Below are 24,380 nucleotides of genomic sequence, written 5' to 3'. Positions count from 1 at the left end.
AGGATATGGGGTAAATTCCCTAGGACCCACGTAAGCCAGAACCACAAGGTGGCACATGTGTCTGGAGTTTGTTTGCAGTAGCTGAAGGCCAAGGCCCTGACACACCCATTCTCTCCCTCTCTCAAATAAATAAAATAAAATATTTAAAAAAAATATTTGAGCAAAAGAATTTTAAAAGGAACAATGTCATAGAAATTATCAAGACTGACTTTCCTATGGGCCAAGAGAGTAAAACACCATCAATTTCAAGAATTTCCTAGAAGTGTTGAGGTTAACTTTGGCATTATCATTTACTTTCCAAAAATAATATGGCTAAATGGAGGTTAAATGGAGAAAATATTTTATGATTTGTGACATATTATTAGTTGTTTATGTTAACAAAGACAAAATTTGTGCCAGAAGTTGACAAGGAAAACTGGATTACAGATTTAGTATGTTTAGTGGATTTAACCTTTCATTTAAATGAATTAAACATGAATCTTTAAAGTGAAAAGCAATTTATCAATATAATGTTTCAAATATATTATCATTCCAACAGAAGCTAAAATGAGGGCAAACTCAAATTAAGGCAAACAATTTTATGCATTCCAACATTTTGGATAAACACAAGCCTGTGAATAGTAAAATGCAGGGAGTCATGTTTCAATTTGATATAAGAATTTGGAGAAAGATTTCAAGATTTCCGGGAAAATAACCAACATATTAGTATATTTTCAGTCGACATATTATTAAATTCATAGATCTGAACCTGACACTAGAAAAAATTGGTCATATTTATTTTTTAAAGGGGGGAATGTCTCTTTACTGGAGTTTTCTAACTTTTGTAGGCTCTATCTTCCCAGAGACAAACACTGCTCCCTTCACAGCCTTGCCTTACTTCTCTTTGCTTTTTAGTAACACCTATACTAGTGAATAACTGTTTTCAAGAATGATGCACACTAAAAGTAAAATTAGAACCAAAATATTTGCAAGCACCTTGAGAACTCACTTAGATTAAATACTGACTGTAAACTGTTTCCCCTAGGATCATGTATTTGAATACTTAGTCTCCACTTGGCTCTGTGTTCAAGTAGGTTGCTGAACCTTTAGGAAGTAGAGCCTTGCTGGAGGAAGTATTTTACTGGTGGGCCAAGCACTGAGTCTAGCCACACTTGCATTTTTCTCTCTCTACTTTCTGCCTGCTGATGTGAAGCTGTGACTCAGCCTCTGTAACTAACTCTAAGCTGAAAACAAAACAAAACAAAAAAAACTCCTTCTTTCTTTCCTTAAGCTTCTGGTCGAGTACCTGGTACCAGCAATGAAAAAGTAACAGATACATTATTGCATTTGTTTCTCAAATACGGTGTCAAATTATCTTACTAGTTGTCCTCTTTTACTTTTGTAATAAAAGCATCCAAAAAAAACCAGACAAAATGTTTTTACTAAGATATGTTCATTTATTAATGATTGCAAACTTGGGACCTGCTGGACAATTTTAAAAGATTCTCTGAGTACAGCATAATTAGGACATCATGTAAGGACATTCTTGTTTATCTGTAGTGGCAGGTATCATGAAAATTATACACAGACCTTTTTGTGGTTATCAGCTTTCACTGAAAAATTAGACTTTATCCAATGTGGCCCAGAGAAGCCAAAAGGTTGGATACTCTTGCTTTGGATTAAATATAAGTGTATTTACTACAGAAGTCTAGCAAACCAGAAGTCAGAAGCCCGATTACATTAAATATAAGGACTTGAATTCTATATACACTACCCTGTTTATCAATGAAGACTCTCTAGGAAAGGGAATGACTGATACTGCTGATCTGACACAGAATAAATACAAGGATACCTGCTCTTCTAGCCAAGAGAGAATTCAGGATAATGATTAAACATATACCTGGGATAACCCATCCTGTCATAAACAGCTTTGATGATTACCATCGTCCTAGAAGAGGCAATGATGTGAACTCCGAAAGCAAATACTATGACCATTGTGGTAGTTTGATTCAGGTGTTCCCCATAAACTTAGGCGTTCTGAATGCTAGGTTCCCAGCTGATGGAGATTTGGGAATTAATACCTCCTGGAGGGAGTGTATTGTTGGGGGTGGGCTTATGGATGTTATAGCCAGTTTCCCCTTGCTAGTATCTGGCACACTTTCCTGTTCCTGTTGCCTACCTTATGTGGGCCAGGGGGTGATGTCCACCCTCTGCTCATGTCATCATTTCCCCCTGCCATCATGGAGCTTCCCCTCGATCCTTTAAGCCAAAATAAACCTCTTTTACTCAGAAGCTGCTCTTGGTTGGGTGATTTCTATCAGCAAGGTGAACCTGACTGCAAGAGTAAAGTGGTACTGAGGAGTGGGATTGCTGCTGTGGCTTTGGCCTTCTGGAGCTGATTTTCAAGAGGAATGTGGAAAGATTTGAAACCTTGGCCTAAGAGATGCCTTGCAGTACTGTAAGTACAGCTTGATGGACTATTCTGGTCAGAGTTGAAAAACTTGAATGCAGTAAGAAAGACTGTGGGGTTTGGCTTATGAGGGTGAGAAAGACCTTTGCTTGGACTGGGCTAGCAGTTTGTGTGAACAGCTTGCTATTATTCCTGTGTCCCGAGAAGTTGTGCAGGGTTGCTCTACATAGAAATGACCTGGTGTGAGCAGAGGGACATGGCACAGAAAGGAAAATCTTTAGGTGAGTTGTTGCCCATTCTGCTGCAATTGAGAGATTTGAACCTTTGAGACTGGGCCAGCTGACCTGCTCTGGGGCAATAGGAAGAATGTAGACTATTGTGAAGGGGCCTGAGTGCTCAAGGAATGTGCTGTTCTTCAAAGTCTGCTTTCTTCCCCTCTGGATTAACAAACTGGCACCCTACCTGGAATTGTAGAGTACAAGAAATGCAGGAAAGACAGGGTCACTGAGTTTGCAACACAGTCTTGTGTTTTGAAAATGGCCATGGGCAGTGTGAAGCAGGTTCGCTGGATACCTGCCTGGAGACCCAATGGAGCCATGAGGATGAACCGTGGATTGCAGTGGAGACCCAGTGGAGATGCCAGGACCACAAGATGGCTGCCACGGAGAGCTGCCATCCTGATGAAATTTTCCAGGACTGGGAGTAGCCTAGCTAGAGGGGCAGAATTGGAATCCAGAGACTTGTTGCTGGTTAGAATGATCAGACATGGAGATTTGTCACTGGCTAGAGTTGTTGAACTTGAAGTTACATAGTTTGATGTTTGCCCTGGTCGTTTTAAATCTTGTATTAATACTTCTTTGCTATGCACAATGCCATCTTTTGCAGTGTATTTTATTCTGTGCCATTATGGGTTTTTTTAAAAATATTTTTTGGTATTATTGCTCAGTTATAAGACCTTATAATATGGGGATGTATGAACATCACTGGAATTAATAAAAACTATGGGGACTTTTAAAGTTGGACTGAATGCATTGTATTTTTTATCATATATGGGTATCAGTTTATGGGGGCCAGGGGAAGAATCTTGTGGCTTGATTCAGATGTCCCCCATAAACTTAATGTGCTGAATGCTAGGTTCCCAGCTAATGGATATTTGGGAATTAATGACTCCTGGAGGGAGTGTAATTTGGGGGTCAGGCTTATGGGTGTTATAGCCAGTTTCCCCTTGCCAGCATCTGGCACACTCTCCTGTTCCTGTTGTCCACCTTATGTCCTTATGTGGGCCAGGGTGTGATGTCCATCCTCTGCTCATGACATCATTTTCTCCTGGCATTGTGGAGCTTCCCCCTCAAGCCTGCAAGCCAAAATAAACCTCTTTTTCCCAGACACTGCTCTTGGTTGGGTGATTTCTACCAGCAATGTGAATCTGACTGCAACAGCCATTATGGAGATACACATCCATACTGCCATTATGACTGGGACAGCAAATACTATGAGAGAAGCTCTGGCTCTATGAAAAGCACTCAGGTAGGGTGTACTTCAATGGAATAATGACTTCAAAGGAAGTGCAGACCACTAAAATGCCTGTGACAGAAAGCATGGTCAGTTGTGTAACTCAAAGCCACTTACTCTAGGAAAATTATAGGTATGGCACTAAATTTTAAACTTCAGATTACACCTAAGGAAGATGACTCCTGCTGGCACCTCCCTCTCTAGCCCAGAAACTTCTATCATGTGAGAGACAAAGCCTGCTGACTCAGTACAGAACAAGAAGTGGAGACTGTGGAAGAAACAGGAGAAAGTGCAGTATCAGTTAGGTGAATAGTGACAACCAAATTGGAAAAATGAAGAAACCTAGAAACTGGAATAGTTAAAGACAGGAAACGAGTCATCCTAGACTGGGACCTCAGCCACTTTTGGCAGAATACAGACCAGGATGCAGGAAGATGAGAAAGTGAGAAATCTCAGGAAAATGAAACAGTAAAGCAGAAGACTCCCATTCTCCAACTTTTAAGCCTCTGAGGCCTAATCAGCTGCTAAAAGTAGTGATGGCCTTTCCACCTACAAAGAACAGCTGGGTGAGGCAAAGTGCTAATCCTTCTACTGGATCTCAGTGCTCAGACAGAACAGCCATTTCCTAGAGTGGTGGGGAAACATAATTCCAGCCCAACTGATAAGGAAGATGAAAATAAAGCATAATAGGATTAGTGTGCAACAAAAGGAAAGTTGGAGATTCAATGTGGTCCAGGAGTAGAAGGAATAAAGGCCAAGTAAGGGGTCTGAAAAAGGGAATGATAAGAAATATGGATTCCAGATCTGCACCTGACCCAAACAAACCTGAGGAAAATCAATCCTTCATGTTCAGGAGTAGAAACATGATATTCTCAGTTAATGGGGATGAGGAAGACTGTGGTAGTTTGAATGTAAAATGTCACTGATAGACTAATGTGTTGGAACACGTGGTCACCAGCTGTTTGGGAAGGTTGTGTAACTTTTAGAGGTATGGCCTTGCTGGAGTAAGTATATCATTGGGGGTAGGCCTTGAGGATTTACAATCCAGCCCCTCTTGGTGTTCACTCTCTCTGCTTCCTCCTCACTGATATGACAATGTGATACTGGTTTTCTGCCTTGCCATGCTTTCTCCTCCATGTTCTCTGATCATAACAAAATCAAACTAAAAATCAAAAGATAATTTAAAACATACATAATTTAAAATACTTCTAAAATATTTCAGGAGTTAGAGGAAATAATAATAGTAATTTTAAAAATAAAACTGAATCGCAAAAAAAACATTACACACCAAATTTGTGAGCTCAGGAGATGATTCCATGCCTTGCAAGTTCCAGAGTTCAGATCCCCCAAACCCCTGAAAAAGCCAGATGTTGTAGTGCCGTCTGTAAACCCAGAGTGTCTAAGAGAAAGGAAAAGGTTGAAACAGAAGAATTACTAGAATGATAGCTGAAAAGGCAGCCTGGCACCCAGAGTGCTAAATGAAGAGAACCTGTCTCAAGGTAGAAGGTGAGGAGTGACACCTGTCCCCCATCCTCCACAATGCATTGTGGCACACACATGCATGCTCTCTCATTCACACACACACACATATGCAACACAGAGAGAGAGAGATATTTGTGGTCCAAGTTTTAGTAGCAGGACATGAAGAAATCAATCTGGAACTGAGCTAGCTGGTGGTTTCCTCCCTACTAGCTAGATTTCATGGAGCCAAAAGGTATTATATAGGCAACTAGGAAAGAAAAGTCACCAAAAGTCTTACCCATCTGACAACACTGTTTTGCTTATGATCAATTAGTGTTGCAGTCAGGTTTGTACTGCTGGTAGAAATCACCCAACCAAGAGCAGCCTGTGGGGAAAAAAGAGGTTGATTTTGGCTTACAGGCTCAAGGGGGAAGCTCCATGATGACAGGGAAAACAACAGCATGAGCAGAGGGTGAACATCACCCCTAGCCAACATCAGGTGGATAATAGCAACAAGAGAGTGTGCCAAACACTGGCATGGGGAAACTGGCTATAGTACCCATAAACCCATCCCCAACAATACACCACCTCCAGGAGACTTGAATTTCCAATTGCTGTCAGCTAGGGAGACTAGCATTCAGAATACCTAAGTTTATGGGGAACACCTGAATCAAACCACCACAATTAGCTACGCAAAATATATGCACTGAGGCATGACTATTATGTGGGTGACTAAGTGCTTTCTGATTGGATTTGAGGCCCATACCACAGGAGAGAATTCATGACTAGTACTGCAAAAAATGGTCAAAAACTGAGGAAGTCATAAGCTTTGGGGGTGCGAGAAGACTTACAACTGCTGTTATAGACAACAGACACATTGTCAGCCTGCCTTCTGAATTTTTATGTTTATACCCATGGATTAATATTGCCTTCAGCCTCAATCACAGAAGCTTCTTTTTACAGTAGGTAGATGTTAAAGCACAAACATATATCTGGCCAAAGTGCTGAGAGTAAGTGACTACTAGGTGCTTAGCCCTATATGGGACACTTATATAACATTTTCTAAGGTTCAGGTAGAATCACAGAAGAAAGGGCTGAAAGAACATTTAAGAACCATATGGGTGCTGTGGAATGCTATCTTCTGAACAAGAGATGGAAGTTAAAGTCATGAAATCACAGCAGCTATGGTTTCCTGAACAAAACTGAGCCTGTTATCATGGATAGAAGGGAGTTCATGAAGCCTCATCCCTCCCAGAGGAGTTACTGGCAATTAAGGGTTGCTGGGGGAAGGAATCATGTTCTTCAGTGGTATAGGTACTAGTAAATTGTTCATGCTCCAGTAAATAATCCCCTACCCATGCTTATGCATACAATTCTTATTTAACTCAATGAGTCACAAAAAAAGATATAAAAGTAGGAGGGGAATAATTAGGAAGAAGAGGGTTTGCAAAATGGGAAGGGATAAAAGAGGGATGGATATGTTCAAAATATATTAAAACTTAAAAATATTTGTAGAATGCAAAATAATATACTTAGAAGCAAATATATAGCCTTAACAACTTATACTAAAAAAAAAAAAAAGACAAGCATAAAAGTAAAGAGGTACATAAGCCAGGCTGTTAAGTTAGATAGAGGGTAACACAATAAACCCAAAGGCAGAAGAAAATAAAGAAAAGCTACTGAAATTTAAAAATGGTAAGTAAAAGTATCACAAAATGCAGCCACCATTGGAAAGTAAAACTGTTGCACAGCTATCTCACCTGAATTGAAACATTCCCTCTAGAAGGTAGGAAGATGGCTTATAAACTAAGGAAAGTTATCAGGGTAACGGAGCTCACAAAATTTAAAACTTAGGAACCTCAGCAAGTTGTAAGATTCACAACCCTGCCCTACCTCCCCAGGTCATATAAGCAGTAAACAATGGCTGGGGAGGAGAGGTGCCCAAATGTTCAGTAAGGGATGTAGCTTGCCAACCATGACAGGAAGATTTCTGATGATTAAATACCCAAGAGTCACCCATGTCGCCTCAATAAACTTGGTGAACTACACTATTCACCAAGCGAGACTTGGGTGAAATCATTTCTCTGTTCTGTCATCGGTGCCCTATCTGAAGTATCTGCTTACAGAAAAAGTCACACAACTACAGAAAACAAATGGATGGTAAAATTGATGAAGAGAAAAAGAATGAAATAGTGCAAGGACACTTACCTATATAACAGATGTAGTAATGTCCTACAAACCGCTAGAAAGGAGGGACAATTAAGTGGTTCTGAAATTACCTATATGAAGGTATGATATGAAGGAAGGATGTATATATGTGTGTGTTTATGTATATATATGAAGGGAGGATGTGAAACTAGATCACACCTCATATATATACAAAATCAATTCAGAATATACTAATAATGCACATATGAAATGCGATATAATGATATATACATAGAAATCATAGCAGTAAACATTGTTTTACAATGGACAGAAGGGCTTCCTAAACAAAAGATAAGCCTTATTAATCAGGAAAAAACAGTGAATATTTTGACTACAAGCAAACTGAGAACTGCTTTAAAACAAAGAAAACTGAAATGAATAATTTTAAACTATAATAATAAAGAAAACCAAAAGATAAGCTGCAAACTGAGAAATTTTTGTAGAACAAAAAACACAGATTAGTATCAAAACTGTATGTCTACAAACATGGGTTGGGGAGATGGCTCAGTTGGTAGAGCACTTGCCATGAAAACTTAATACATTAATCTGAATTCCCTAGCACCCTAAGTGTCCAGCAGGCATGGTGGCTGGCCTGTAATCCCATCACTTGGGAGGCAGAGAAGGGGAGAAGCTGAGAAAAATAGATTAATCAAACTAGGCAAGGTATCAGTTCAGTGAAAGACCCTGACTCAATAAATAAGGTAGAAAGCAACCCCGGAAGACACCCAAGGTCAACCTCTACCCTCTATATTCATGTGCACACAAATGTGTATGAGCACCCACACACAGGAACACACGTGCACACACATACTATACACATTCAAAAAAACTAAAAGAAGTCTATAAATAAGAAAAAATACAATACAGTGGGCAAATAGACCTTAGGTGGAATTTCATAGACAGATAACTGGAAAGGCCAACAATACACTAACAGATACAGAATGTCACTTCATATCAGAAAAATGTAACTTCTAACCACTACACATCAATTTTGCATTCTCAGAACAGTAAAAACTAGAAATTTTAGCAGAAAATAATGACAAGAAATATGGAATGGTGATAGATCAAATACACTGCCAGTAGGTATTTAAGCTGGTAAAATTTTGCTGGAAAACAAGCTAACATTATTTAAACTTGCATGCTCACATGCCTTCTATGAGTAATTTTAATTATGTAACAGGATTATTCTTCACAATAACAAAAATGTAAATCTATTCAAATATCCATTGGTAGAAAATGGTTAAATAAGTTAGACTAATTCACATAACAGAGCATAATATAGTAGTGAGAATGAATGAACTACAGCTACAGGAAACAGCATGAGTCTTAAAAATACAACAGTGAGTTGGGAAAAGACAAATTGGATGGCTAAGCATTCACATCTTCCTTGCCTAGTCCTAAGCAAGTGTTTAACAATCTGAACTGAGTTATCAAGAAATCTTCCAAGTCCTAATGCCACAGAGGAAAATTAGTTCTTCTGATACCTTTTGTTATTAATTTCCTTTGATAATACCATGATGCCATAATGAGTTCCCAAAGCTTATACAGTGAACAAACAAGTAAAGCACATTGGACAGTCAATGAGGTCCAAAGAACCACCAAATGACAAAGTGTCACTCTTTCACCATGTTGACATGCTTCTATGTGGGTTTTTTTTTGTGTGTGTGTGAATATGTTCCTTGAACTGTGCAAAGGTCTGTAAATTAGACATTCCTTATCATAAAATACTATTTATGTAAACATCTTTAAAAAGCCTATATTGTGCATGCTTGCAACTCAAAGGAATTTGACTTGTGATATTAGAAACAAGAGAGAAGACGTGGAAGCAGGTACAGTAGCACATACCTGACATAACTGTAATCCCAGTACTTAGGAAGAAAAGTATGAGGAATTTAAGCTCAAATTTGAGGCTACCCTGGACCACACAGCAAAAACCTATCTTAATAAAAAAGGAGGATATGGAATAAACACATTCAGTATAGTAGTTTCCCTGGAGCTGAGAAATGACAGGATGTGGGGTAAAGAAAGTATTCCAGACTGCTCTTTAACCATGTTGATGGTGACACAGTTTTTACTTTGAAATTGCTCACAAATGTTTGTGCTTACTGGCTTCCATGTTAAATACAATCTGGCATATTCAAACTAAACATCTTTAAATAATGTAAAGAATACATCAGGCTGGAGAAATGGCTTATTGGTTAAGATGCTTCCTGTGAAGCCTAAGGACCCATGTTTGACTCTCCAGATCCCATGTTAGCCAAATGCACAAAGGTCAGACAAGTGCAAGATTACACATACCCACTATGTGGCAAAAGAATCTGGAGTTCGAATGCAGTGGCTGAGGTCCTGGCATGCCAATTCTCTCTCTCTTTCCCTCTCTCTAAAAGAAAAAAAAAATAATACATGAAAGGCAAAGAAGTAAATGAGAAAAAAGTGAATCATTAATTCATGAAGTGTGATTTCTATAGCCTACTATGGAAAAGAAAAGGAAGGTACAACTTTTATACAGACAATATTGAATTAGTCTCCCAATTAAAAATGAACAAAGAAAAGACTTCTTCTTGGGCAGTGAATGATGGGGCTAGAATAGATTATAAAATTTAAGTGAATTAAACAGATAACTACAGAGAATAAGAAAATAGGCAGGGATCAGACTAGTTTTCTGAGACAAAATTTTTAAAGTTTAAAACACTGCAGGGCTGGAGAGATGGCTCAAGGGTTAAAGGTCCTTGCTACAAAGCCTAACTGACCTGGGTTTGATTCCCTAGTACCAAGGTAAAGCCAGATGCACAAAGTGGCTCATGCATCTGGAGTACTTTTGCAGTGGCAGAAGGCCCCATTGTGCCTATTCCCTTTTTTTCTCTACTTCTGTTTGCTCATAAATAAATAAAATATTTAAACACACACACACACAAATATATATTAAAAAATAATGGAAGAGCCGGGTATGGTGCCACAAGCTTTAATGCCAGCACTCAGGTCGTAAAGGTATGAGGACTGCTGTGAGTTTGAGGCTAGCTCGGAACTACAAAATGAGTTCCAGGTCAGCCAGCACTAGAGTGAAATCCTACCTCCAAAAAACCAAAAACAAAAATAAAATAAAAAGAAAAAATACTATGTAGACTAGAACTTGATGCCAACCAAGTATAAGAGTGTTCATTTTATTATACCAACCATGTAGAAGATTAGAAGAGTTCATTCTGCTATACCGACCAGGTATAAGACTGTTCATTCTAATATACCGACCAAGTATAAGACTGTTCATTCTACTACACTGACCAGATATAAGACTGTTCATTCTAACACCAACCAGGTACACAACTGTTCATTCTACTACAAGGAGCAGGTACAAGACTGTTCATTCTACTGCAATGACCAGATATAAGACTGTTCACTCTACTACACCAACCAGGTATAAGACTGTTCATTCTACTTCACCAACCAGGTATAAGACTGTTCATTCTACTACACCAACCAAGTATAAGACTGTTCATTCTACTACACCAACCAGGTATAAGACTGTTCACTCTACTACACCAAGCAGGTACAAGACTGTTCATTCTATTACACTAACCAGGTATAAGACTGCTCATTCTTAAAAGCAGCCAAAGGTCAAACTGACTACAAGATCCACCTCCAGTGACATCTCCTTCAGCAGACTGCTGGAGACTTAAGTAGGGAGCTTAACCTTAATCAAAAATCCCTGAGGCTATGGAAGACATACATTCACATTCAAACTACCACAATGGTAATTATGTAATTTGAGCATTATAGTAACAAATACAGTAATTTGAGCAGCAAAATACTATGTCCATCTCAGAGAGGAGGAAACTGAGCCTACAGCCTACAGCCACGTTCATGAAACAACACATAACCAGGTCTACATAGGTATAATTAGCAATCAACATGCAGACTATTTTGTTTGTTTTGTTTTGTTTTTCAAGGTAGAGTTTCATTCTAGCTCAGGCTGACCTGGAATTCACTATGTAGTCTCAGGGTGGCCTTAAACTCATGGCGATCCTCTTCCCTCTGCCTCCCTAGCACTGGGATTAAAGGCATGTGCCACTTCGCCCGGCAACGTGTAGACTATTGATTATATAGTCTTCATTCTAGTGTAGATCACTAGAGAACTTCCAGTGTGGCCAACAATGGAACAAGAGGGTAGGGGGTGAAAAGGCAGCCTGTCTAGATTCTACAGGATCCTACAAATTGCTTTACAAGGCATGCTAAATGAATTGAGCATAGGACTATAGGTTTGTCTGGATATACTATGATGGTTTATAATGACTGTCAACTTGACAGGACCTACAGTCACCAGTGGGGGGTTATCTATGTTAGGTTAACTGAGGTGGGACGACCCACCTTAACTGTGGGTGGTACCATTCCATGGGTTGGGATCCTGAAGTATATAAAAAAGAGGGAACCTGTGCATACCCCCCTCTGTGCTAACTCACTGTGGACTGCATGTGACCAACTCTGCTTCAAACTCCAGTGACTATGCCTTCTTTACCACAAGGTACTATAATCTTGAATTGTAAGCTGTAATTAACCCTTTCTCTCTTAAACTGATTTTTTCTGGTACTTTGTCCCAGCAACAACAAGGTAATTACAAACGGGTTTCACTGCTGAGAACTTCATTTTGTAAAGATAAATTGGGCAGCTATGAGTGAGGTCTGATTTAAGGGAGTGAGCTTATCCAAAGAAAAGAATGGGTATGTGAAAGAAGTAAGTTAAGACTATGAATAAGGTCCAGATGGTTACGGCACAGGTAGTGGTTGTGAATGACAAGGAGTCTGAATTGAAACTTCCCATGTCAGTATGTGGGTGGAAAACTGTCCACAAGCAGGGCAGATAGAAGAGGAGCAAACCTTGGGACACAACACAAAGTCTTTAGGAACCAACAACTCTAAAGCCAGACTATATGAACTTTATTTCCAGTTCTGTCTCTTTAAAAGCTGCATGATCTTTTCCACGACTCATTTTCAGATCAGTGAATTAAGAACAAAGCTTTCTACCTCATGTTGTAATGAGGATCTAATAAGATACAATGTAAAACACTTAGCACTTTAACTGTGTGGCACAAAGTCATCATTTTAATAAAAACTGGTTATTCTTATGGGAGAAAGTTAGATGTAAATTTTATCTGAGCAATGGACTCACTAGAAAAAATTACGCTGCATATTCCAGTTATCTGCAGTGAATAGGCATATTGTTTTTATAATTCAAAATACAATAAATGTAGGAGAGGAGTGTCAAAATAAGATTAATATGACTGATATGAGAGAGGCAGAGGAGGGAGACAGAGAGGATTCATTTTAGGCATGGTGCTTAAAGAAAACCTGTCAATATCTAGGATTCAGATGGTTAGGCTCAGGAAGCAGGGCAAAGAGAAATACTCAGGATGTAGCTGCTCAAAAATATCAGACCCATACTTGGGAACAGGCTTGCTCATGGAGGACAGAAACTTTGGAATAAATGTTGAGAGGAATGAGAAATGGTGCTGGTCAACTCTGCTATACAATATTAATACAGTGTTTGCCATAAACCCACAGGGACAACAGTATATACCATACAGCTCTAGACAATATCTTATTTGCCTGTTTACCTTAAGATGCCACTCTGAAGGAAAATGCAAGATGTCAATCTCTGGCTTCCACATGTGAACATGCATATACACATGAATATATAACACACAACACACAAAAGCAAAATTAGGAAAGGCTTATATGTTTAGAGTCGCCTGATTTACTCTGTATACTGTACACTATGTTAAGGATTTGAAAAGCAAGTGAAATACTTTCATTAACCCATCCACCTATATCACTAACAAACATTCTAATCTGTCAAGTTTGCCAAGAACACAACAATGGTAGACAACAAAACCCATATTCAGCAACAGTAAGTAGAGTTTGGGATGCAAATTACATACGTAGGAAACAACTCAGTAAGAAGATGGGATGGTACATAATTGGGCTCTAGAGAACTTTGGTCCAATGATTGTGGAATCTGAAAGGTTTTAAAGCCTGAACCCAACCAAGGTATCATATCAATAGCACATAATTTAAAATTCAGTGAATGCAGCAAAGATAAAGATGAATGAAGCTATAGGACTTCTCCCAATACTAGAGCACAAAGTAAGTACTGCATAAAAATGTAAACTACATTTTAACCAGGTATGGTGGTGTACACCTTTAATCCTAGTACTCAGGAAGCAAAGGTAGGAGAATAGCTATGAGTTCAAGGCCCAGCCTAAGACTACATAGTGAATTCCAGATCAGCCAGGGCTAGAATAAGACCCTACCTGAAAAAAACAAAACAAAGCAAAAGATATGGATTTTAATTTTTAAGAAGATAGGAATATTACTTCAATGTAAAGATCATTTATTAAAAGATAGCATTTGTTGTCTTAACAAAGTTATAAAATGTGACAATAAATAGGAAGGCAGCCACCTCATACTTATTGGCCCAGGACCATCCACATTTTAGTCTTGCATCCTTGGCAATGTCCCAGTTCTGGAAAAACTGGGACATTTGTTATTGGATACAATGCCATGGATCCACTTGCTTAGCCAGGTCTTTTATGTATCTCAGATTTTTCCAGAAGAATCCTGCCACATCAGATTTCTGATAGATTTTTCATTTCTCTGTGACTTAACACTATAGAAAGAAAAGCCAAGTATCTTATAGGGCTAGACAGAACTCAAGATCACACCCCTGGAATTACATCATGAGACAGGAAGAACGTGAAGCAAGGGGCTAGCTCAGCACCCAATGTCTTTTTTTAGCTTTCAGACTCACTTTGAACAAAGTCTCCCAGCCATTACTGATTTGACTCCTATAGATGAAGACATGTGCAAATTCCTACATAACTCCTCTCATTCCTACTGCGTGTTCTTCCCATCCCAGACCTTCACCCCAACTCCACAGCCTCTCCTCATTGGACAGCCTCCACATCCACACCAGTCTGTTCATTAGTTCAGGCCACCAGAGGAGCCCTGTCCACTATCTCCAAAAAGTTACCTTAAACACTGCACTCTTCCCCTAGAATTCACTTGTCTCAGGATCACAATCCCTCCAGTTCTCCTTTGTCCCAGGGGCACAGCACAGATCAACAGCACATCATTCCTTTACTTCTACATAGACAGATGTTCACAGCACTTCACGTACACTGCATCAGGTTATGTACACAAATGTCCCTTTTTCAAAGGGACCCTCCTCATTGGGGATGAAGATCATCCCCAAAGTGATGAGGGAAAGGATGGTACCAACATGTGCTGTTTACATACTAGGTATGTTCATAACTAATAAAAATAACATATAAAAAATTCACAAATGTCATCTCCCCAGTCGTTTAGAAATGTGCCACTGGCAGAAAAGGGACACACGTTCTATGCATTTTCCTAGTGATTTGAAGTGCACTGCAGTATGTATGAAAGAAGAAAACAAGAGGGGGGATTTCTACCTATAAACATCAGGTAAATCCAATTAAACTCAAAACACAGGAATGTTACCTACGGTTCTGATAATTTACAAGTGTGCCACTGGATGAAAAAGAGAAACACTTCTAATCTGTACCATCCCAGGATCTTGAAAATTACCCAAATATCAACCAGACAAAAGACAAATAAAGATGGGATCCATGGGTACTTTTTTTTAACCTCTGAGTATCATTTGGGTGCATTTAACTATTAATTGTGTATAGGGGTGTGTGTGTGTGTTCACGTGTTTGCATGCAAGTACAAGCACGCAGATACTACAGTGTATGTATAGTCAGAGGACATCTTTCCTGTTGCTCCTCACCTGTCTACCTCATTTAAGGAAAGGTTTCTTGGGATGGATTCTCCTTCTGCTGTTCTTTGCTGAGCTCATGTTGAACTTCTGGGAAATTCTCTTGTCTCTGCTTCCATCAGAGTCAGCATGCTGGGGTTATAGAAATCTACCACAGGTTCTGGCTTCTTCTGTGAGAACTGGGGTAGAACTCAGGTACTTCACTTTGAGTGGTGAGTGCTTTATTTACCAGCCTTCTTTCCAGCCTCCAGTTTGGGTGTTTTTCATCTTAAAAAAATTCCTAATCACAGGATCTAATAACTTCATGTTTTTCTACTCCAGTTTTTTGCATTTTCAATCACAAAACTCCTTTTAGTGTACAACAACTGATTATACAGAAGTACCATAGGAATTTCAAGGAATATATTGATCTCCAAAATATTCAATACCTTAAACCAATATTAATGCCCAACTCATATTATTTATCTCCACTCAATTTCCATTGACAAGTGTTGTGATGATGTGTAGGAGATAAAGAGCTGTCAGGAATGGATTGAAAGAAGCAAGCTTTCGCAACAATGTACTCTGAAATAAGGATATCAATATAAGCAAAAATATAAAAGCAGCTCTCCCCAGGAAGGGTGAAAGAGAAAGAAACTGAGATGAAACCATTAAGGCAGGAAGAAAGTACACCACAAAGGGAAGAACAAACCTGGAGAGGCAGGAAAGAGAGAACTGTTCTACTGGACAGTGGGAAAGCTAACGGGTCCTTTGCAAAAATGATTTTAATGGAGTAGGAGGACAGAAGCCAATCCTTTTGAGTCGACTGGAACAGCCCCTTTAAACCTCTTTTTGGATACTTTGACTACAAAGGAAAAGAGAAAAACAGCTTCAAAGAGGTCTTTAGAGAACTGTTTCTGAAGAGGGAAGAGACATAAGCATGCTACCAGCAGAAAGGAAGACATGGGACTCATAAAAAGAGATGACTAATACAAGATTCCTGAGTGGCAAGACAGCTTGAGATTAAACACAGGTACAAGCAAACAGAACTTCATTGGAGACTACAGAGAAAGGGAGAGGCTTCAAAGCAGATGTCTCTGAAGGAGAAGTTAAGGAGGTTTTGCCTAGCAGCTGCAATTCCTCAGAGAAGCACAAAGCATTGCAAACCAAAAGAGACACAATTAGAGGAAGATGCCTAAGGTCACAAGCAGGCAGAAGAGAAAGGTGAGTAGAGTTAACAGCTCTACCAACTTGAGAAGTTTCTTCCAACTTATTTTAACCATGTACTTCTAGAAGCATTAACACTGTTCAAACTGTTTAGAGAACAGATTCCCCCCCCCCAAAAAAAGTCTGTAGCTATATTCAAACTACTTTAAGGCTATATTATGACTCATTAACATGTGATCCAGACAAGATAATTCTCCAGAAAGCCCTTTTCTCAAAGCTCTCTAGGCACATATGTTTCTACTAGACTGCCAACTTTTGCCAGCATGGGTACCTGTCAGAATCACGTGGGAGCTCTGCTGAAGTTCTAGGTGATCGTAACAGAGATGTGATACCATCTCCACCTTGTACTTACTTTCATGTTGGTGGAATAAAACACCCAACCAAAAGTAGGTGACAGGAGGAAATGGTTTATTTTGGTTTACAGTCTTGAAGGAAAGCTTCACGATAGCAGGGAACAACATGGCATGAGCAGAGGCTGTACTTCATCTCTGCCACAGTTAAGTGGAAAATAGCAGCAGGAGGGTAAGCGAAACTCTAGCAATGAGAAGCTGACCATAACTCCCCTAAGCCAGCTCCCAAAACACAACTCCCACAGCAAGGCTCCACCTCCCAAACTGCCATCAGATGGGAACCGAACATTATGGGAGACATCTAATATAAATCACTATGAACCTCTTACCTACTTTGCTTCCTACATGCACCTCTCATTTACATAATTTCTTTTTAAAAAATATTTCTATTTGGGCTGGAGGGATGGCTTTAGTGGTTAAGGTGTTTGCCTGCCAAGCCAAAGGTCCCAGGTTCATTCCCAGGACCCATGTTAGCCAGATACACAAGGAAGTGCACACGTCTGGAATTCATTTGCGGCGGCTGGAGGCCCTGTCACACTTATTTTCTCTCACTCTCTCTGTCCCTCTTTCTCTGTCAAATAAATAAATAAATAAAAATAATATATTAAAAATTATTTCTATTTATTTATTTGGGTAACAGAGACAGAGAGACAGAGAATGGGTGCACCAGGGCCTCTTGCTGCTGCAAGCAAACTCCAGATGTATGTGCCACTTTGTGCATCTGGCTTTAAGTGGGTACTGGTAATTGAACCCAGGCCATCAGGCTTTGTAAGCAAGCACCTTAACCACTGAGAAATTTCTCCAGCCCATCTCCTACATAATTTCTAATTTCTTCCATGATTTGGCTTGGATGTTATTGCTATTATTTTGAACTAGCCATTTTATGCTTTCTTCACACTGTAAGCATGTTTAATTCTTTGTCACTTCCTTATGCCTTAAATTTCATTACTCATTTTAATTCAGCCCCTAGCTTATTGTGTGTTCCTTATTAAATAATAAACGTATATTAAGTAAAGACTCTCTATTAAGAAAATATTAAACTATGCAGAATGGTGATAGTGGTTGAAGGAATACCTATCTAGCACAAAATTTAAACTTTTAATGATTATGAAGAAAATCGAAGTTTAAACTTTTAAATTATGCAGAAATATTATATGGGAGGTATTATAAAACTACCTATATCCTCTCCCATCTTGGCCCTGCTAACTTTTAGCTCCACGTTTACACCCACCTCTCCAGTTTGATTTCAAATAATCACACATATTAAAAGTCCAGTACAAAAGTAAAGGACCTAAAGTGCTTATTTGTCTAATCAAATACTTAAAGAGGCAAAGTAATAAATAAGAGAAAAGTTATTATACTTGGACACTCTAACAATTCCAAATACTTCAGTAGTCAGCTAATCCAAAAGCAAACATCCAATGGGCTTCAAAAGTTTGAGGAGGGGAAGGGAAGACAGTTGGGTCGGTAAAGTGTGTATCTTGCAAACATGAGGACCTGAGTTGGATCCGCAGAACCCATGTACAAATTAAAGCCAGACATGGCAGCACCCACTTGTAATCCCAACACTGGGAAAGCAGACACAGACAGATCCCTGGGGTTCACTGCTCAGCTAGAGCTCAGGGCCAAAGGGAGAGCCTATCTCAAAAGAAAGCAGAAGGTATTCCTGATGAACAACACACAAAATGTCCTTTGGGCTTCCACAGACACATACACGAAATTTGAGGAAAGATGGCTACTTACAACATGGTACAATTTTTCCTACAGAAACATTATAAGTGGTGGTAGGATATTAATACCAAGCCCCTAGAACCTAACTGAACCTACACAGGCTGAATTACTTATACTTCACAAGGAAACCCATTGTTTCAGAGATGTTTTGAGTTTCCACAAATACTTATGTCCTTATGTATTATGCTTGTGAAATTGAAGCAAATTTCCAAAATAAACCCCTCAGAATAGAAAAACTACCCAAAGCACTTATATGGTGAGTAAACCAAAGGAAAGAGTAAATTATAGCTATTTTTACCCAGGATCCCTGATTTCAAACCTTTGTGTCATTAAAACAGCTTTGTTTTTCCTAATGAATTCCAAAAGTACCAAGACAAACCCTCTCTACTTTGGATCCACCTTGTAGTCTACAAAGCCTGGCACACAGAAAGTATATTCCCATCAATCACATCTCACAAACTACTAAATAAACAAGCACTAACACCATATGGCCCAATTTATTCTAGAGGTAGGGTTACAGTTAGGAAATTTCTTATTATTTATTTATTTATTTAATGGTGCTGGGGACTAATCCATGCCTTGTACACATTAGGCTAATACTCTACTTTGAGCAATATCCCCACCTGTCTTTTAGGTGTTTTTAAAATGAATCACTATAATTTTATTTTTGTTTTCCTCCCTTTAAAACCAGGATCAAGGGCTGGAGAGATGGCTTAGCGGCTAAGCACTTGCCTGTGAAGCCTAAGGACCCTGGTTCAAGGCTCGGTTCCCCAGGTCCCATGTTAGCCAGATGCACAAGGGGGCGCACGCGTCTGGAGTTCATTTGCACAGGCTGGAAGACCTGGAGCGCCCACTCTCTCTCTCCCTCTATCTGTCTTTCTTTCTGTGTCTGTCACTCTCAAATAAATTAATTAATTAATTAAAAAAAAAAAAAACCAGGATCAAGATGACCAGGTGCAGTCTCCCCAGCCTCCTAGTTCCAGGTAAGATGGATCACTTGAGTCCAGGAATTCAACATCAGCCTTGGCAACATGAAACCCCACATCAAGCAGAAGAAAAAGTTATCACAAAATGAAAAAAAAAGTATAAAAATTAATGCAAAAATACTCCTCCTCCATGAGTCACTAGTTTAGAAAACAAGATTTTATAGTAAAATAAACAGAAGGTCTCACTAAATGAATAAGACAGAGCATGTGAATTTCTCTGTCTTTGTTTTCTTTTTTTTTTTCTTTTGAGAATTGTTTATTCAGTTCATTGGCCTATTTATAGGTTGGCAAAATTTTGGGTCTTCTTTGTATATATTCTTTATATATTTTATTTTATTTTTATTTATTTTATTTTCTCAATTTTTATTAACATCTTCCATGATTATAAAAAAATATCCCATGGTAATACCCTCCCTCCCCCCACTTTCCCTTTTGAAATTCCATTCTCCATCATATTACCTCCCCATCTCAATCCTTCTACTTACATATATACAATACCAACCTATTAAGTACCCTTCTCCCTTCCTTTCTCTTCCCTTTATATCTCCTTTTGAACTTACTGGCCTCTGCTACTAAGTATTTTCCTTCTCACACAGAAGCCCAATCATCTGTAGCTAGGATCCACATATGAGAGAGAACATGTGGCGCTTGGCTTTCTGGGCCTGGGTTACCTGACTTAGCATAATCCTTTCCAGGTCCATCCATTTTTCTGCAAATTTCATAACTTCATTTTTCTTTACCGCTGAGTAGAACTCCATTGTATAAATGTGCCACATCTTCATTATCCACTCATCAGTTGAGGGACATCTAGGCTGGTTCCATTTCCCAGCTATTATAAATTGAGCAGCAATAAACATGGTTGAGCACGTACTTCTAAGGAAATGAGAAGAGTCCTTAGGATATATGCCTAGGAGTGCTATAGCTGGATCATATGGTAGATCAATCTTTAGCTGTTTAAGGAACCTCCATGGTTTTCTTATTAAATAAAAAATGGATCACAAAATGGACATGTTTTTAGCTTGGAATTATTTCACTGAAAGCATTATATAATTAATAAAAATGTGAAATATTGGGCTGGAGAGATGGCTTAACAGTTAAGCGCTTGCCTGTGAAGCCTAAGGACCCCAGTTTGAGGCTCAACTCCCCACGACCCGCATTAGCCAGATGCACAAGGGGGCGTACACATCTGGAGTTCCTTTGCAGTGGCTGGAAGCCCTGGCATGCCCATTCTCTCTGCCTCTGTCTGTCTGTCTGTCACTCTCAAATAAATAAAAATAAACATTTTTTAAAAAAAATGTGAAATATTACCTAATCATAATTGTACCAACGTAACAACTGATTTCATTATACCATTATTTCCCCCATATACACATTTTATCTTCTACTCAACACCCTTGCTTTAAAAAAAAAAACAATCAATTACAAATTTGAGGGAATCTTTGCCTAACAAGACAGATGAGTATGCTCATAGTTGTGAAAATGTAACTTTGACAACAATATTCCAGAAGGCCACAAGATGGTGATATTGCTCTACATAGACCAAAGTAAATAATATTTCTTATCAACTTTCCCAAAATGAAATATCCTACTTTCTAAAAAAGGATATAAAAATTACCTATGCTTTTTCTCCTGGAAAATACTAGTGAAGAAGGGAAAGGTACTCATCAAATTTAGCAGTAACTTCCAATTTTTAACCAAAAAGGATATAGTTCTTAAAAATTAAACTGTAATATTTGGGTAGCATTACTGTATCTATTATCACACTGACCTTTCCTTATCTCCTCCTTCCCTCACTATAATAAAAAAATTAAATATATTTTACTAATTATGTATTAACACACTTTATTTCTCCTATGCTTAAGATGATGATTACTGTTTTTCTGTTTCTTCCTTCTATTTTGCTTTTTTTTTAAGTCAAGGTCTCACTCCAGACTAGGCTAGCTTCAAACTTCAAACTCACAGCAATCCTGCTTCAGCCTCTGGGGTGCTGGAATTACAAGGGTAAGTCACCACAACTGATTCAGGTTCCTGTTTTTTTTATTTTCTTTCTTTTTGTTTTTCTTGAAAAAACAAACAAAAAGATCTGGGCTGGAGAGATGACTCAGCAGTTGAGACATTTGTTTACAAAAGCCTAACAACCTGGGTTCACTTCCCCAGTACCCACATAAAGCCAGATGTACAGAGTGGTACATGCATCTAGACTTCTTTTACAAAAGCTAGAGACCCGGTGTGTCCATTCTCTCTCCCTCTCCCTCTTTCTCTGTCTGCTTGCAAGTAAATAAACAAAATATTTGTTTAAATAGTAATGCTGAACTTCAATTGTATCAATGAAGGACTGTACTTAAATGGTATCAGTACTGAAAATTAGATAGCATCTTTTTTTTCCTAACCTACCATTTTGCCATTTTTTATAATATGCAATATTATGTATCCAACAGCAAAATGCCACAACTTTTCAAGCAAAAACCTTCTGTATTTGATAATGTTTTAAAATTCCCAGTGTATGTGTATGTATTTGTGTGTATGGTAGCTCAGGCATGCAAGTGCCAAGTGCCACAGCGTGTGTATGGAGTTCAGAGGACCACTTTCAGGTCAGCCCTCATCTTACTATGTTTTTTGAGCTTCTGAGAAATTCTACTATCTTGCTATAGCCTTCAGCACGCTGGGATTATAGAACCCCGCCAAAGCTTCAGGCATTTTCCATGAAGTCTGGGTATGAGCCTTGGGAACTCTGACTTCAGCAGTGAACGCTTTATCAATGGAGTCATCCCCTCGCTCCATTGGGTAATTTCTTCCCCTTTAGTAAACATTTGTAGAAAATGGGTTCCCACTCATGTGCTGCATTATATCATCTAAGAAAATATTACTCAAATAACACATGAAAACTTTTGAGTTCCAAACTTTCAAAATGAACTCAAGTAGACATGTAGAAAAAGCTTCTCAACATAGCCATCCCTTGGAAGTCATAAGTAATACCCAATCCACAGATGCTAGCTGCATGTACAAAGTAGCACAGTATTTGCATATAAAGTATCCTCCCATATACTTGAAAACATTTTTAAAAATATTTTATTTTTTTAATTTATTTGACAGTGAGAGAGAGAGAGAGAGAGAGAGAGAGAGAGAGAGAGAATGGGTGTACCAGGGCCTCCAGCCACTGCAAATGAGCTCAAGATGTGTGTGCCTCCCTATGCATTTGACTTACATGGGTCCTGGGGAATTGAACCTGGGTCCTTTGACTTTGCAGACAAATGCCTTAACTGCTAAGCCATCTCTCCAGCCCCTCCTATATAATTCAAGTCCCTCTAGAGCACCTGTAATACCCAACACAATACACAAGCCATGTAAATAGCTGTTGAACTGTATTGCTCAAGAGATGAATGACAGAGAACAAAGCCCTGAACATGTTCCATACACAAGGAAGTTTTTTCTTAATACAAGGCTTCTTGAAGCTCTGAGAAAGGCACCCACTGATATGGAGGACAGGCTGCTGTTTGCTGCATTTTAGGAAGCTGCAGAGTCATGAATACTTGGAACTGAAGAGAGGCTGACAGACAAGACTGGGAAACACAAATCTCCTCCACACGCACCAATCCCTGCCTGCTGGCCAGGCCAGTACTCTTCCACACTAAGGCACCAGGATGTCATGACCCAAGGTTCTTAGTGCAGAGAACAGTTTTTAATTCAGACAGATCTAAGTCCAAACTTCACCTCCACGATTTGTGTATATTTAACCCAAGCTTCTTTTTCTTACCTGAAAAATGAGGACACCAAATTAATATAGTTCTGTGAGGAACAAAAAACTGCTAACCCTATGGAACTGCAAGTCTTTCTAGAATCAGGAATATAGGATATGTTCAGGAGGTAAAGGAAGGAGGATGGGGAGTTCAAGGTCAGCCGGAGTTACACAGCAAAATCCTATTTCACAAATAACCACAAACACTTAAAACTAACAAACAAGCAAAATGAGAAGAAAAACCCTACCAATTTCAAGATATTTTAAAGCTAATGAAGTAATAGATACATAATGTTATTTACTATTTACAAATATTTTTCCTATGAAATGTAAAGTATGGTGCAAAATATAAATTCTTATTAAATATTCTTCATACTAGAGGAAGTTAGAAACCAAAATAGTATATAAAGAAATTTTCTAAATTGAGATAGTTAATTAAATAGCTAAACTATTAGAATATTATTCTGTGGTGGTTTGATTCAGATGTCCCCCATAAACTTAGGTGTTCTGAAATGCTAGTTTGCCCAGCTGATGGCAACTGGAAATTGAAACCTCCTGGAGGCAGTGTATTATTGGGGGTGGGCTTATGGGTTTACAACCAGTTTCCCCTTGCCAGTGTTTGCCACAATCTCCTGTTCCTGTTGTCCACCTTATGTTGGCCAGGGGGTGATGTCCACCCTCTGCTCATGCCATTGTTTTCCCCTGCCATCATGAAGCTTCCCTCTGGAGACTGTAAGCCAAAATAAACCTTTTTCCCACAAGCTGCTCTTGGTTGGGTGATTTCTACCATCAATGTGAACCTCACTGCAACAGATTTTTACCAATTTAGGATACAGCTACAATACAATACTTTATCCACAAATTCAAAAGTACAGAAAGCTGTAAGAACTGAAAGTTCCTCAAAGTTAACTTGTGGATCTGAACTCACTTAGTAAGGTCTGGGTACTGTTCTCTTGCTCACACTTAAAACATCTGCCAGTACAGGGACTGTCCTAGACTCCACTGGGTTTTTA

General features: G+C 38.9%; 1 protein-coding gene across 5 annotated transcripts in view; it reads right to left on the bottom strand.

Moving 5' to 3' along the window:
- The window catches only part of Wwp1 (WW domain containing E3 ubiquitin protein ligase 1), a 139,288-nt gene that overhangs the window by 103,715 nt on the left and 11,193 nt on the right, over positions 1-24,380 (bottom strand). For 3 of the 5 annotated variants that reach the window (XM_045143223.1, XM_045143227.1, XM_045143226.1), the window contains exon 2: positions 9,869-9,950. The exons of 1 other annotated variant lie outside the window; for it this stretch is intronic. The gene's annotated coding sequence lies outside the window, so the exon portion shown is untranslated. Of the gene's footprint in view, positions 1-5,189; positions 5,209-9,868; positions 9,951-24,380 lie in introns of those variants that run through there. One more of the 5 variants, XM_045143225.1, reaches the window with a different exon arrangement.

This window comes from Jaculus jaculus, chromosome 2, assembly GCF_020740685.1.
Source record: "Jaculus jaculus isolate mJacJac1 chromosome 2, mJacJac1.mat.Y.cur, whole genome shotgun sequence".
In the NCBI taxonomy this organism is placed as follows: Eukaryota; Metazoa; Chordata; class Mammalia; order Rodentia; family Dipodidae; genus Jaculus; species Jaculus jaculus.
The sequence above is the reverse complement of the archived record's forward strand: the minus strand, read 5'-3'. Positions and strand labels throughout refer to the sequence as shown.